We start from the raw sequence: 11,781 nt of genomic DNA, 5'->3' as shown, positions 1-11,781 counted from the left end.
TAAGGTTGAATGGTGAGGAAGTGGAGGAGGTAGACTGTTTGAAATAGTATCTTGAATTTATAGCGGTGGATGGAAGAATGGAGAAGGAAGCTAGGAAAGTGTTAAGAGGTATAAATAGACTGTTTGAGAGAAGGGCACTTGGAATGGATGTAAAGAGAATATGAAAGGATAGTAGTGCCTACTGCATAGTATAGTGTGAGACTTGGAGTATGGGAGTAGTTGACAAGAAAAGATTGAATGTAATGGAGATGGGAAATATGAGAAGTGTGTGAAGTAACTCGGATGGACAGCGTCAGAGACAAGGAAGTGAGGAAAACCAGTGTTGTGAAAGACTTAGCAGACAGGCAAAGCAATGTGTTCTGAGATGGTCTGGACATCCAGAGAGATGCAGGATGATCAGCTGGTGAAGGAGATAGTAAGATCAAGTGTAATAGCAAGGTAGGGCACTTAAGGGATAGATTGATAGCACAAAGGAGATTTTAAAGGGAAGAGGACTGATACTGAAGCATACATGGTAGGATGACTGTGCAGGACAGAAGCGAATGGAGACAAATTATGAGTGCATAAGAAATTATGCAACCCTGTGACCTCTGAGAGAAGAAACTTGAGGTAAGGTTACTGAAAAAAAAAAGTTTGGAAAATAAAGCTTTGTGCAATATAAAATGTCTAATGCAGCAGTGAAAGTTCAGCAAAATCCCTTAACCCTTTCATTGCAATATGCAACAACTGACCACTACAAGCAAAGTATGGAGTCTTTATAAACATTCACAAGAAAGAGGGGGATAAAAAGAATAGATTTTGTAGTTTCTAGGAAGTACAATGTTTAGCAGTGGTTATAGAACCAGAAAAGGTATCTCATAGTAGTTAGTGATTAAGGAAAGATGTGTCAAAAAGCAGTGGAAGGGTTGAAGATGATGACCAAGACTCAGTAAAGAAAGCCAGATCACCAGAAGAGCAGCCATGATGACTGGCAGTCAAATATAAGTTTGTGAAGTAATAGACATTAAAGATTCTTCCTGTTGAGGATAGGTTCAAAACCTTTAGGAAGGCAGGATATCAATGCAATAGGTTCAAATCTTTTGAAAGGCAGGAAATCAATACAATAGGACAGCAAATTGAAGAGTTAGAGCAGTCACCCTTTTTAGGAAGAGATTGAATGTAGGCAAACTTTCAGCAGAAAGGAAAGGTTAATGTTGACAAAGTTGGAAGAGTTTGATCAGGTAGAATGCAAGCACAAAAGCACTATTATGGAGAACAATAGGAGGGACCCCATCAGGTTCATAAGCCTTCCAAGGGTTAAGACTAGCAACATTTTTTTTTTTTATGTTAAAGGAGAATTGACCAAGGAAAACAGTTTATATATATATATATATATATATATATATATATATATATATATATATATATATATATATATATATATATATATATATATATATATATATAAGAAAAGGCCCACTGAGGTGCCAGTCCCCAAAGAAGAGTTAAAAGGACTAACCAAACCTAGAGAAATATCATGAGACCTCCCTCTTGAAAAGAAAACAGCTAAAAGGACTAACCAAAGCTAGAAAAGTGTCTTGAGATCTCCCTCTTCAAAAAAAAAATTCAAATTATAAGAATGGGGAAATACAGCAGGTAGGGAGTTCCAGAGTTTACCACTGAAGGGGATGAAGGATTTTGAATACTGGTTGACTCTTGCATTAGAGAGGTGGACAGGATATGGGTGAAAGTCCTCTTGTGCAGCAAAGCTATGAGAGGAGGGGAGGCATGCAGTCAGCAAGATCAGAAGAGCAGTAAGCATGAAAATAGAGGTAGAAGATAGCAAGAGATGCAACATTGTAGCTATGAGAAAGAGGCTGAAGACAGTTAGAAGAGGAGTTGATGAGATGAAATGCTTTTGATCCCAACCTGTTTAGCAGAGCAGTGTGAGTGGAACCCCATGTATGAGAAAAGTTCTCCATACCTAGACAGATACAGCCCATGTGCAGAGTCAGCAGCTGGGGGTGTAAGAAAACTGGTGGAGACGACTCAGAACACCTAACTTCATAGAAGCTGTTTTTACCTAGAGATGAGATATGAAATTTCCAATTTAGGTTATTATTAAAGGGCAGATAGAGGTTGTTCAGTGTACAAGATGGGAACATTTGACTGTCAGTGAAGAAGAGAGTATAGTTATATAAAAAAGTTGTTATTGGAATTTGATGCAAGTAGTCAAGAGGTTGTCATTTATTGGTATGGTCTCCCATAGACAGAAATGTATAACCTATAGTAATAAGAAATGGTAATTAAGGGAAATAAAATGTGAAAATACACTCCACAAATTTCCCAGATAAAATAAGGACAATGAACTAAGCAGTGAACATGAGGGGAGCCACAATAGGCACACTGATTGACTCAGAATGTTACTTGCTCAGCTACTAGATGTCAGCTGTTGTGGCAAGTATGGCTTTCCATTCATTAATGTGTGGTAGTTGGGGAAGCCAGATTTAGCTCGTTATTTACCTGTTTTCAGTAACAAAAATCCTGTTTTCTTTTGGTAGTGAGTTTGCCTTCTCTTTCCTGAGCACCTTTATATATATATATATATATATACATACACACACACACACATGTCTTTTCATAGACATCCAACACTTCAAGAAGTAAACATTTCATGCAGGGAAGCCATAGAACGCCTGACTTCTGATCTTTCCAAATTTTCTGATTGAGGCAGAGCAAACTTGGTATTGTTCAATGCCTCAAAAACTCAATTCCTCCATCTATCAACTCGACACAACCTTCCAGACAACTATCCCCTCTTCTTCAATGACACTCAACTGTCCCCCTCTTTTACACTGAACATCCCCAGTCTGTCCTTTACATACAATCTGAACTGGAAACTTCACATCTTATCTCTAGCTAAAACAGCTTCTACGAAGTTAGATGTTCTGAGACGTCTCCACCAGTTTTTATCACCCCACCACCTGCTAACTCTGTACAAAAGCCTTATCATTCCATGTATGGAGTATGCTTCACATGTCTGGGGGGATTCCACCCATATCACTCTTCTAGACAGGGTGGAATTGAAAGCTTTTCATCTCATTAACTCCTCTCCTCTAACTGACTGTCTTCAGCCTCTCTCTCATCGCCACAATGTTGCATCTCTAGCTATCTTCTACCGCTATTTTTATGGTAACTGCTCTTCTGATCTTGCTAACTGCATGCCTCCCCTCCTCCCACTGCCTCACTGCACAAGTCTTTCTTCTTTCTCTCACCCCTATTCTGTCCACCTCTCTAATGCAAGAGTTAACTAGTATTCTCAATCATTCATCCCTTTCTCTGGTAAACTCTGGAACTCCATGCCTGCTTCTGTATTTCCACCTTTCTATGACTTGAATTCCTTCAAGAGGGAGGTTTCAAGAAACTTATCCTTCAATTTTTTACTATTGCTTTGGACCCTTTTCTGGGACTGGCATCTCAGTGGACTTTTTTTTTTATTGGATTTTTGTTGCCCTTGCCCAGTATCCCTCCTACATAAAAAAAAAAAAAAAATATATATATATATATATATATATATATATATATATATATATATATATATATATATATATATATATATATATATATATATATATATATATATATATTGTGCTCAATAGAGATACAATAAAATCCCTCTCATCCGGCATTCGAGTATCCAGCAGCTTCAAGTATCCGGCACATTTTTCCCCGAGCCTTAAAATCAATAAAAAAACAATGTGTACTCATAAAATTGATTAAAATTCCCGCGTGAGGCATACTTTGTCCCCTCGCCACCAGAGCGTACTGCTTCACGCCACCCGCGGCCCACTGCACTGTGTTTACTCAGTGACTCAGTCCCACGTGTGCACTGTTTACTTCCTGACACCATCCTCATGCCTAAAGTTGTGGAAAAGAGGAAGCGTGTTGTGCTTACACTTAAGCAGCTGATCAGATCAGCTGCTGATTAAGATCAGCTGATCTTTGTTATGGTAAGATGCATGAGTGTAGGGTGGTGATTGTGGACATAATTTCACTTCTATTCAAGTATCCGGCAATAGCTTGTTCAGTAACATTAATCTAACCTGATCATTAACCTTATTGTCCAAAATTCTCTTGCCCATTGATGTTAATGGTATATTACCACTATTGAGCACGATATATATATATATATATATATATATATATATATATATATATATATATATATATATATATATATATATATATATATATATATATATATATATATATATATATATATATATATATATATATAATTTGTGTAACACCTAATTATTGAGTAATTTCAAAATATGTTACATATTAGTCTTACCAAGAAATGTTGGGTCATTTAAAAAAACAAGTTTTGAAGAGTAAAAACAAATTATAACATAAGCAGTATATGTAACAGCCTTGATTGTATTGTTGGTTTAATGAGACAATTGCCACAAGCAATCTTTTACATAAAAAAAAAAATCTATACAATGATAATTTTTATAGCACTTCACCAGGATTCCTATAGAAATGTAAGAAATATATGAGTATACAGATAATAAATTTTTAAAACTGTTAAGTAAGTTTTGTATTTAATAAAAATAAGTCCATACTGATACTTATGTCTTTCAGTTACTCTTCAGATACTAACTGAATATTACCCATCAAGTAAGATTGCTACAATGCTACTACAATAAGATATGGAATTCATATCATGGAAGGCTAGAATGTTGTCTGTATGTATTTATCTATTCTGCAAACTCATCTGTCTGCAGCTATATTTGAGGCTAAGCTTTAAGATATGTCTGTCAAGGCATGGCTTTGCTTCCTTTTTCTTTAATGCCCAATATTGAATTAAAAATAGTGTGTTCTTATAACATATCTAATATATGGCAACAATATACATCAGTAGTACAAGTGTATATTATTACATACTCGACGGAAGTACTGGATAAAGTACTCAACTCTGTGTGTAGTTACACTACAACTCTCTGCCTTTAATACTGGCAACTAATATTAATAATATATTCCAACATTTGCAATGACATCATGGCATATATATATATATATAAATAAGGTAAATATATAACAAACATAGCACTCCCTATGATACTACATCCTTTAATGTTGACATTTACATAGTTTGGACCATGTCATCCTCTACTGTTTCTTCTCAGGAGAGAGAAGTCTTTGCTCATCTCTTAGTTGATACTATGGCAGTACCTCAGGACAATAAAGATTCAAATATATTAATGATAAAACTTATTTAATTTGTGATTTATTTTTCAGAATCAGTGAATTAAACGAGCTGATAATTTTCTTTGAATATCAATATCCAAAGGCCTCATCAGCACTTGCTTTCCCCTTAAAAATAAAATAAAATACATTAAAAATTAGTAATATAATGGTAATTAAACCAAACATCAAGAAAAAGAAACTTGTAGATGGACGGTCCACAAACAAATTTAGGTCACACACATCACCCCAACAATGCAACAGGTACAACTTTGAGCCTTAGTATCAACGAACTAGTACAGCATCTTATGTCACTTCCACATATCCACTTCTATACTCCTCACAAATTTTCACATTGAGCACAAGGAATTATGGAAAATCACAAAAGAACTCACATGATCACTCTACCAGAGTTGTGGAATGGATAGAATATTGGTAACTAAAACCAAGTGCAGCTGATAAAACTTAATGTCATATTGATATTTGTGGATAATTATATATGTACTGGTCACAACATTGTGAACAGGTCCAGTAATGCCAATAAACATACTCTATCAAATATCGTATCAAATTAAGATTGATTACAAGTTAACAAGTCACAAGAGATACAGTTGCAGATAATAAATACCTCATATTCCACTTGGGATGAACAATATGAAACATGTTTCACTCTCAGTAAACTGTAACTTTATAGAACAAGTTGACCATCAATACTTTGGCATCCTTGATTCTAGAGCCTTCCCAAATTAGAAGTTTTCCAAGATTAACTGAGGTTTACCTCTTAACACCTCTAATACACCACTTGATACATCTAAAAACTTAAATAGTGTACCTTGTATGCCAAAGAATGTTTTCATAGAATTAAACAGCTACTCCACTAAATTAAACACAGATGTTACAGAACAGAAAAAAGATCAGCCTGGGGAAATTGGTGTATTACGCTGCTTCTTCCTAATGTTTGCCAATTGGTTTTCTCCACAAATCTTACTCAATGAAATGTTGTGGCACTTCTGCAATTTCAGCAACCAACCCCTCAGTATACTCAGTGATGTTCTAGACCAAATTCTCTAGGAAACACCTTAACTTGTTCCATCATCATTGCGCAGATGTCCACATCATCAGTCTTTCACTGTTAAAATGATAATGATCTGTAATCTTTTTATCTTTCATTCTTTTTTTGTATGCACATTTGTTTATTTGAATTGCTGTCAACAAAGAATTGCTTAAACTTTTCCTGCAGTTTCTTTATATCCTATACCTTATGCTATAAGCTACACACAGGTGATGGACAGAAATACCAGGGTCTAGCTATTGCAACATTCCCACTTGTCTTTTATTGCTATTATGTTATGTTTTGCATTTTGTGGCATGCACAAAGGCCTCTGCAGGGCAATATTGATATGGGGGGAAATTTACCTAACACTGCTACAATTGCAGTGCCATGTGCAGCCACACAGTAAGCTAATCACATGGCCATGGTATGTATAAAATGCAGAGAATATAGCCAGCTGAAAAAATACTGGATTAAATGATGCTAGGGTATTGATGATCAACTTGTATAATTTTACATTATGTTATTTAATGACTCTAAAATTGCATATGAAATAATTCATTCATTATATTGCAATGCTTATCTTGGTCCACAAGACTTTTGATATTAAGAATTCATAATGATCAAGCAAAAAATATGATATATGGATGAATTACAGCAGTTGTTGAAAGCAACATGAAAATGTTTTCTAACACCAGTTTTAAAAGTAAGAGAATGGGATTTCTCTGACTTACAAAACTAGTCTGTCAAAAAAATAGCAATAAATAAATCAAAGAAATAAAAAAATAAAAAATAAATAAATAAATAAAAATAAATCAATAAAAATAATAAATAATAGCCGCTGTTTGCTATTCCCTCTTCTACATGAAAGAAATATACTAAATCATATATATAAGCAGTAAAAACGTTAGTTGAGGAAGGATCTGTGGTGTGAGAAGAATGGATAGTAGTACTGTGGTAATGAAAATATGCACAATAGATTTGGTGTGCCATACAGAAATGAAGGAATTGACTGTAAGGTGATCGAGGAAGTCAAGTTCTGCACGTTAAGGTTGTTTCATCACGTGAAAAGAATGGCAAAGTGAGGTTAGGAAAACAATAGGATATGCGACAACATACACTTGTTATAATGTACAACTATCACAGTGCACTGAAATTTTGAGATTTAATCTGAATAATGAACCAAAACTGGCAAGATGAACTTGCCACTCAAGTAAGCACTGAAATTCTAATAAAAATTTAATCAGAATAACAAACTGAAACTTGCAAGACTGACTCACCAGCTGTGTGAGCTCCTGCTCATCTATCCACACCAGCACCACTTTTCATGAACTAAAAACATAAACATTCAGTTTACCACACAACTTGTAATATTTATGTCTGCTCCCTGATACATTGCTGTGATTTTCTGTGTATTTTTTTTCCCTCACCAATCCTTCCACTATCCATGGATCATCATCATCAGGATGAGAAGACTGAGAAGAAAACTCAACTCCTTTTCTCTAACTAACTGTCTTCAGCCTATTTCTCATCACTGCAATGTTGCATCTCTAGCTATCTCCTACTGCTATTTTCATGCTAACTGCTCTTCTGATTTTGCTAACTGCATGCCTCCCCTCCTCACACGGCCTTGCTGCACAAGACTCTTCTTTCTCTCACCCCTATCCTGTCCACCTCGCTAATGAAAAAGTTAACCAGTATTCACAATCATTCATCCATTTCTCTGGTAAACTCTGGAACTCCCTGCCTGCTTTTGTACCTTCTTACCTTCCTATGACTTGAATCCCTTTAAGAGGGAGGTTTCAAGACACTTATCCTTCAATTTTTAAGCGTTGCTTTGGACCCCATTTGGGGACCGGCATCTCAGTGAGCCTTTTTTTATTGGAATTTTGTTGCCCTTGGCCAGTGTCCCTCCTACAAAAAAAAAAAAAAAAAAAAAAAAAAAAAAAAAAAAAAAAAAAAAAAAAAAGCATTGAAGATCACTGAGAAACACAAACAAGGTGCTACACTTATGCAGTTGTGTAGCATGTATAGTTAAGCAAAAAGTACATATATATTGTTGTGTTACCTCAAATGTAGTAGTGCAAATGTGTTCATTTTGATATTTTTCTAAAAAAAACTGGAATTTTTTTTATTTTCTGGTTCCCTGGAACCAATTAATTTTTTCCCAAAGGTTCTTCAGTTGCCATAGCATACATTTGCCATAATGAACACTATATTAGAACAAATCATATATGTAGACATGTACCCTACTGTGTGTGTGTGTGTGTGTGTGTGTGTGTGTGTGTGTGTGTGTGTGTGTGTGTGTGTGTGTGTGTGTGTGTGTGTGTGTGTGTGTGTGTGTGTGTGTGTGTGTGTGTGTGTGTGTGTGTGTGTGTGTGTGTGTGTGTGTGTGTGTGTGTGTGTGTGTGTAAATAAAATCTCAATTATTATTATTATTACCTGTATGTAAAGCTATTATTAATTTCACTGGTTATTTTTGGTTTCATGGGTGACAGAAGGGTGCAATGATACATTATCTGGCTTTGAATGTTATCCAGCAAGATCTTGGCTGCTATAAGTTGGATAATTGAGAGACTACTGCATCCAACATATATACATTACTAAAATAAATAAATAAAAAAAAAGATGAAAGATGAATGACAGAATTTGAGCATGCAAGGAAGAAAAACAGGAACTGGAATCTTCTGTTGCAGTCAAAATAAATTATCAGGAACAGGCATCACATGTTGGTGGGTACATGAAGTCTTCCAGATGGTCTATTATGGTATTGTTTTCTTGTCTGCTTAAGGATTACCAAATAAAACTCAAATAATCATTGCATCTAACACTGAGCTGCACTTATATAAGTTTAGCTAACATCTTAGTATTGCTATCAGCAGTTCTTTACTTTGAGGATAGCAAGTGATATAAATTTTAAATTAAGAAATCATAATTAAAGGCAAGATGAATAATCAATGAGAAGGGCCACAAGTCTTCCCAAGTTCAAACTTTAATCATACACAGGTACAATACCTGTCCAATATTACCAATCTCAAGGCAAATGAAGATCTGTCCATCTGTCTATCTACCTATCTATCCAAATACCTGACCAAGATCATCCTTTAATTAGCGGGTTCACAATGGGCAGAGTTGCTGGTAGTGAATGGCTGTTTTAATGCAAGACTCATTATATGCTTCCACAGTTCTCTGGAGAAGCACATTCTAAAATCCCTCTTGTGATACATCTTGACAATCTTTACCACTGTCCTGCTAAGATTTTGCATCAAAGCATAACTGTTTCTTTCATATGAACCAGGATTTATAAAGTTGGATGTTAATTATATAACTTAAATATAAACTAAGCTTACATGGAGGAAAAAATAGCATTGGGATGATATATCCCAAAGTCATGCTAATGTCTGTAGTGATGGTGGCTGGAAATGTTCCTAATATTTTATTGGTTGGTTTGATAACACAAAAATGACAAAGATTTTTTTCCAGCATACCAAGTTTTTAATATAAAATTTAGTTGGTGAATCTGTTTTTTTTCTTTAAGCCACTGTGAACACTCCAATTGAAGTACCTAAGACAAAAACAACATGCATTATCTCATTATAGAAATAAAGATACAGAGGAAGGGGTTCCCAGTCTCCTCTTTTGTTGCCATTCTACCACCTCTTTTTGCTGCACATGGATTATGGTGGCACAATTCTATCCAGGCCAGTCTCCCTACTACAGTGATTGAAAAGTAGTGCAACTGTCAAAAATATCAACTCCACATTGATGTGTGGTAAAAAGATGCCTACAGAAAGAAGCATGCAATCAAAAATAATGTAACTGGCATATTTCATATCATCTATCTTAACAAAGGCAAATATTGTAATTAGATATTTGGAGACTTCATCTTCCTGAGACTTTATCAAATGGAGTTTTGAATGCTTAATGTAAGCAGCAAGAAATAGAAGTAACATATATGTGATAGCAATATTTGACTACAGTTTTGGGGTCAATACACCACTCCCAAAAATGCATATCCAATATTCTTGTTTCTGCACACAAAAATCTCACATTATCAACTTGGTCTCTCTCTCTCTCACACACACACACACACACACACATGCATGCACATACAGTGACACTAAGGACTAAATCACTGATAATCATAAACCAGCTGCACATCAGATAGGACAGAAAATAATGTTTTCAACATGGATCTTTAAAAGAGATCAACAGTGTTGTTATTAGGTGTTAATGCTCCATACATTATGAAGGCATACAGGATCCCTTAAAGAATAAATCACAAAGCTCATGATCCCCTTAGACTAAGTGGTATGCAACACTCATCAACTGATTTCTTCATTGTCACACACTCATCTGAAAAATTAAAATACCATGGAGCTCACAAACCCTAATACATACTGATGCTTAGTACTGCATGGGACTCAAGAGCAGAACAGTAGGAATCAACATTATGAGATGCAATGAAAACATCAAAACATATAAATTTAAGAGATAAAGTTAGAATACACAGCAAATTTAACTCTGAGGACAAGAATTACAGTGGGGTATCATCCAACTTGGTTGCTGTCCACTGGGCAAGGCAAGGAAGATCCTGAAATGATGTGTGTTGAAGATGTAGCAGCACTTGGCAATGATAAGGTTGGGGCAATGGATAGAGATGGTTGGAGGTATCATCAACCATCTAACTACTGAAGAGATTATGGGATAATCTGATGTAAGATAATGATGTTAACACATATAATTACTGATATGTCAGTACAAGCAGAGTATAATGCTGGCTTATCCATGAAAGCCCACTAAGAATCTGTTTTCACTAATGAATTTCTGCCCTCTATAACCTTATCTGTAACACCACCTATTGTGTAGCCTTCTATTTTAGGATACCTAAGCCTCCACAGCAAAGCCATGCAGAAAATGTCCCACTAACCTAAGGACACCATGGCAAGCTTCCAATAATCATGTCATTCCCTACTCAGCACAAACATAACAAAATATTGAAACTGGTTTATAGTTACTTTCCTGCATGTCTATCTATAGACCTATATCCTACGATGATTTGAACAAGTATAGACATATTACTGTTCTGGTATTCATAGCTAGCATAACATCATTAGAAGTACATACTTACACTTGGAATGTTTGTGACTTGTGCATAACAATCCCCTCTCTCTTCCTCATTCACATTTCTTGGTTCAACCTACACACACACCCACATTATTTGTTTAACTGAAATTCTCTCTCTCTCTCTCTCTCTCTCTCTCTCTCTCTCTCTCTCTCTCTCTCTCTCTCTCTCTCTCTGCTGCCTTAGCCTAAAGCCCTATATATATATATATATATATATATATATATATATATATATATATATATATATATATATATATATATATATATATATATATATATATATATATATATATATATATATATATATATATATATACACACACACACACACACACACACACACACACACACACACACACACACACACACACACA

The sequence above is a fragment of the Scylla paramamosain genome, chromosome 12 (assembly GCF_035594125.1).
Source record: "Scylla paramamosain isolate STU-SP2022 chromosome 12, ASM3559412v1, whole genome shotgun sequence".
Lineage (NCBI taxonomy): Eukaryota > Metazoa > Arthropoda > Malacostraca > Decapoda > Portunidae > Scylla > Scylla paramamosain.
Note: the sequence above shows the minus strand (reverse complement) of the source record.